Source organism: Bison bison, unplaced genomic scaffold (assembly GCF_000754665.1).
Source record: "Bison bison bison isolate TAMUID 2011002044 unplaced genomic scaffold, Bison_UMD1.0 scf7180017864339, whole genome shotgun sequence".
Lineage (NCBI taxonomy): Eukaryota > Metazoa > Chordata > Mammalia > Artiodactyla > Bovidae > Bison > Bison bison.
The window spans coordinates 744,429-750,239 of NW_011494911.1; positions in this window are offsets into that span (position 1 = coordinate 744,429).

Below are 5,811 nucleotides of genomic sequence, written 5' to 3' on the forward strand. Positions count from 1 at the left end.
CCTCCTGGGGATCTTCCTGACCCAGGTATTAAAACTTCATCTCTTGGATCTCCTGTATTGGCAGGCTGATTCTTTACCACTGCAATATATATAATATATTATTATATATAATAATATATACATATATAATATATATTATATATAATATTATATATATATATAAAATATATAATCAGATCGGATCAGATCAGTTGCTCAGTCATGTCCGACTCTTTGTGACCCCATGAATTGCAACACGCCAGGCCTCCCTGTCCATCACCAACTCCTGGAGTTCACTCAGACTCACGTCCATCGAGTCAGTGATGCCATCCAGCCATCTCATCCTCTGTCGTCCCCTTCTCCTCCTGCCCCCAATCCCTCCCAGCATCAGTCTTTCCCAATGAGTCAACTCTTCGCGTGAGGTGGCCAAAGTACTGGAATTTCAGCTTTAGCATCATTCCTTCCAAAGAAATCCCAGGGCAGATCTCCTTCAGAATGGACTGGTTGGATCTCCTTGCAGTCCAAGGGACTCTCAAGAGTCTTCTCCAACACCACAGTTCAAAAGCATCAATTCTTTGGCACTCAGCCTTCTTCACAGTCCAACTCTCACATCCATACAGGACCACAGGAAAAACCATAGCCTTGACTAGACGAACCTTCATTGGCAAAGTAATGTCTCTGCTTTTCAATAGGCTATCTAGGTTGGTCATAACTTTCCTTCCAAGGAGTAAGCATCTTTTAATTTCATGGCTGCAGTCACCATCTGCAGTGATTCTGAGCCCCCAAAAATAAAGTCTGACACTGTTTCCACTGTTTCCCCATCTATTTCCCATGAAGTGATGGGACCGGATGCCATGGTCTTCGTTTTCTGAATGTTGAGCTTTAAGCCAACTTTTTCACTCTCCACTTTCACTTTCATCAAAAGGCTTTTTAGTTCCTCTTCTTAATAATAACTATTAAGATATTATACCCAGTGTTATATTACCTGGAAAGTTTCCTTGCATTTTTGTGTTAATCTGAATCTGACTTATTTTCAGTTCTGTTTTTGTCATTCTGGAAGCTTAACCTTTTGTCCTTAATAATTTTATCTAAAACATCAGTGACATAGAAGCATTTTGTGGTTGATTGCTTTGTTGTTTGTTTTAACCCACTGTGATTTATTGAAGATTCTTGAGTGTTACTTCTTTAGCTTTTAACTTTGAGACTTCTAAAATGTGGGGATTTCTACATTACGCCTCTGCGTCTTACTTTACTATCAGTTACTATATCTTCCTAATATCTCCTACTCTGGAGAAGAAAATGACAATGCACTCCAGTATTCTTGCCTGGAGAATTCCATGGTCAGAGGAGCCCGGTGGGGTACAGTCCACAGGATCACAAAGAGTTAGACACAACTGAGTGACTGAGCACAATGCCGCCTAGATGATTTTTGTCTGTTTTGACCATCTAGCTCATTGTTTTCTTCTGCCATATACTTCATTACTGTCATTTTGCTATTTTCAGGATAATATATATTAGATACACATGTTAGATATAACAGATATCAATAATAGAGGATTTGCTCTCAATTACAGCAATAATGCTGGAAATGGAGATACAACCAGAGACTTCTTTTCTAAGCCATCTCTGAGCCTGAAGCTTATACAAGTAAAAGGGAAGTACATAAAGTAAATATGAAACACTTTACCTATACAATTTTTTCATATTCATATGGTCATGTAAATACTTGGCTACTGTCCCAACAGGGTCCTTGGAAGGGGCTAGTGCAAACAACAGACCTAGTAACCTAACTTTGGGAAAATCACATCTGTTTCTAACCCTCTCTAGGTGTTGGAGCTTCTATTTTTCCTCTCCATCAGACTAAACATGCCATCCCCTGATGTTTTCTCACAGTTTTTCTCCAAACTCTGGGTATGGTCCTGCATGCATCTGACCTCCAAACCTCCAGGCAGCATGTTAGTATTCGATTTTGAATTGATGAGAAAATTGAGTCCACGGGGTGCTTTTCAAACTGCATGTATCTGCTGAAAACAATGGGTACCTTCACTCCCTTGTTTCCCCTGTCAATAAGGATTGCTTTCTTGCTGAGGTAGTGTTACTAATGATGTGGTGCTGTTTCAGCCCATGTGTTTTGGAAAAGAAAAATAATGTGTGAGCCAGCTGCTGGAATGAAAATTACCTTCATTTAGGACAGTAAATAAATAAATAAACTTGCTATTAATGCATAAACACTAATGCTTTGTTGGAACAGAGAAGGATTATTTCAAAGGCTGAAATTTAACAGATGAGAAAGCTACTTATTAGAGATCATGCAAAATTAAGAAGAGTCAGTAACAGTGATCTCTTTTCTGATAAATTATATCTCTACTAAATATCAAATGAAGATTAAACAATAAATCTGGCAATACTAAATTCAAGCTGAAATTCTACCCTGACTGTGAAGTATTTGACAACATATAGAATATAATATTATCTGTGTGTATGTGCAAGCATTTGCTTACATACATATATCTAGAGAAATTATACCAACCAAACTTTCCATAAACAGGGTAACTACTTTTGTAAGAGAATCAGAAATCACTATATTACTCCTTTCTAATTACAGAAAAGGTTTGGGGGAATGCCTTGTCATGGCACAGAATATAATCTCACCTGAGGCACAGATTTGTCATTGTTTCACATCTTCCCTGTGTCATCATCTGATGCTCTGTGTATTAGTGAATCTTTGTAGGACAGACTTCTGGATAAACCTATATGATAATTAGAAGGGAGACTAACACTGCTTGAATAATGCAAGGCACTATTGACATTGTAGGTAGAATCAGGCCAGGATTCTTAAAGCGTGTGATCCAGATTACTTGTATCACAACTACTTGGAGAACTTATTTAAAAAACAAAATGTTGGATCTTCATATAGAAAAAAAAAAAAAGTATGTGAAAGCAGGACTTGGACATCTTTTAAAGCATCAACAAATAACATTATGCACATTAATAATACTTACCTAAATACTTTCTATAATTCAATATTGGTTTTGGGGAGTTGTGCATTTATAAATGTTTGCAACTAGGTTCAGTTCAATATTTTTTCACTAAAATGTATAAAATGTGCTTGTTTCTATTTTTATAGTAACATTTATTTAGCATCTCAAAAGGGACTATGTATTAGGATATCAAAACTGATTCCTAACTTTTCTTGTGTTCTTGAATTTTCAGAGTTGAAATTCAACTTCTATGCTTTTAAGATAGGAAAGAAAAGATGAATCCCAGAGGAGATTGGTCTCTGTGGGAAAGGATAAAAAAGAGAGGAGTACATCACTGACATTTGAGGGTACTGATAATTTCTTGGGAGATACTAGAAACTTAAGAGGGGTGCACGGGTAAGAACTGGGGTTTATTCAAAAGGACTCATACTCTGAGGGTCCGTCTTTCTTCTCTTAACTTTTTGCCTACATGTTTATTAGAAGGTTGTATATTGATAGAGATATATAAATATCTAATTTTCCTATTTATCATTCTACTTTTATTGAACTACCTCAACTGTTCAAAAACGTTTGATAATCCTGGGTTTTCCTGTTAGACTTAAGTGAAGGTGCAAAGGGAAAGACTGACTTTATCACAATCTCTTCCCACTCATGTTAGGAAAAGTCAGGTTTTCACCTGCATTTCTTCATTTCCCACTACTACCAGATTGCCAACACTCCTGACAATAAAGGTGTGGAGGTTTTCCCCTACAAGCATTTATTTCCAACATCAGTGTCAATTATGACACTATCTAGCATGGAGAGAGCATGAGATCCGACAGGTAAAGGGCTCAGCATTACAAGACTGCTCCCAACCCACTTCATATGCCAATTACCAGTTCAACTTGCCAGCTGTGTTTGTGACCAATTGGCTATGAATTTCAGGCCCCGCAAACCCCTCGTCAGATTTGACTAATTCACTAGAGCGGTTCACAGAATCCAGAAAAACACAAGTTTATCAGTTTACTAAGCATGTGGTAAAGGATACAGATGAACATCCAGTTGAAGAGATACATACTGTGAAGTCTTGAGTGTTTCAATCTCAAGACTGTTGCATGAAGATGGGGACCCTCCCAACCATGGATGTGCTTATCAACCTAGAATCTCCCAGAAGCTTGTACTTTTGTGATTTTTACAGAGGTGTCATCAAGTAGGCATGCTTGATCATTGATGCCTCTTCTAGACCTTCTTCCCTCTTCAGAAAACAAAGGTTAGGACTGAACATTGCAAGCTTCTAATCATTGCTTGATCTTTCTGGTAACAAGCTCTTTCCAGGAGCCTATCAAGAGGTACCTCATGAGAACAGAAGGTACTCCTAGAGCTCTTATCACTTACAAATTTACAAGGGTTTTAGGAAGAGTGTCGGGGAAAGGCTCAAAGACCAAAGATGAAAACAAAGATGATTCTAGTCCTTTTATCAGTTAGGAAATTACAAAGGTATATGAGTTCTATGACAGGAACCAGGAGCAGACACAAATATATATATACATATATATGTGTGTGTGTATCACTTAAGTTCAGTTCAGTTCAGTCACTCAGTCATGTATGACTCTGTGACCCCATGAATCACAGCACGCCAGGCCTCCCTGTCAATGACTAACTCCAGGAGTTCATCCAAATTCATGTCAATTGGGATGGTGATGCTATCCAGCCATCTCATCCTCTGTCGTCCCCTTCTTCTCCTGCCCCCAATTCCTCCCAGCATCAGAGTCTTTTCCAATGAGTCAACTCTTTGCATGAGGTGGCCAAAGTATTGGAGTTTCAGCTTCAGCATCAGCCCTTCCAATGAACACCCAGGACTGATCTCCTTTAGGATGGACTGGTTGGACCTCCTTGCAGTCCAAGGGACTCTCAAGAGTCTTCTCCAACACCACAGTTCAAAAGCATCAATTCTTCAGTGCTCAGCTTTCTTCACAGTCCAAATCTCACATCCACACAGAACCACTGTAAAAACCATAGCCTTGACTAGACAGACCTTTGTTGAAAAATTAATGTCTGCTTTTGAATATGCTATCTAGGTTGGTCATCAATTTCCTTCCAAGGAGTAAGCATCTTTTAATTTCATGGCTGCAGTCACCATCTGAAGTGCTTTGGGAGCCCAACAAAATAAAGTCTGCCACTGTTTCCACTGTTTCCCCATCTATTTCCCAAGAAGTGATTGGACCAGATCTCATGATCTTAGCTTTCTGAATGTTGAGCTTTAAGCCAACTTTTCACTCTCCTCTTTCACTTTCATCAAGAGGTTTTTTAGTTCCTCTTCACATTCGGCCATTAGGGTGGTGTCATCTGCGTATCTGAGATTATTGATATTTCTCCTGGCAATCTTGATTCCAGCTTGTGCTTCTTCCAGCCCAGCGTTTCTCATGATGTACTCTGCGTATGAGTTAAATAAGCATGGTGACAATATACAGCCTTTTCCAATTTGGAACGTTTCCAAATATACAGCTGTTACCTATTTCCTAATTTGACGTATTCCTTTTCCTATTTGGAACCAGTCTGTTGTTCCATGTCCAGTTCTAACTGTTGCTTCCTGACCTGCATATAAGTTTCTCAAGAGGCAGGTCAGGTGGTCTGGTATTCCCATCTCTTTCAGAATTTTCCACAGTTTATTGTGATCCACACAGTCAAAGGCTTTGGCATAGTCAATAAAGCAGAAATAGATGTTTTTCTGGAACTCTCTTGCTTTTTTGATGACCAGGCGGATGTTGGCAATTTGATCTCTGGTTCCTCTTCCTTTTCTAAAACCAGCTTGAACATCTGGAAGTTCATGGTTCACATATTGCTGAAGCCTGACTTGGAGAATTTTGAGAAT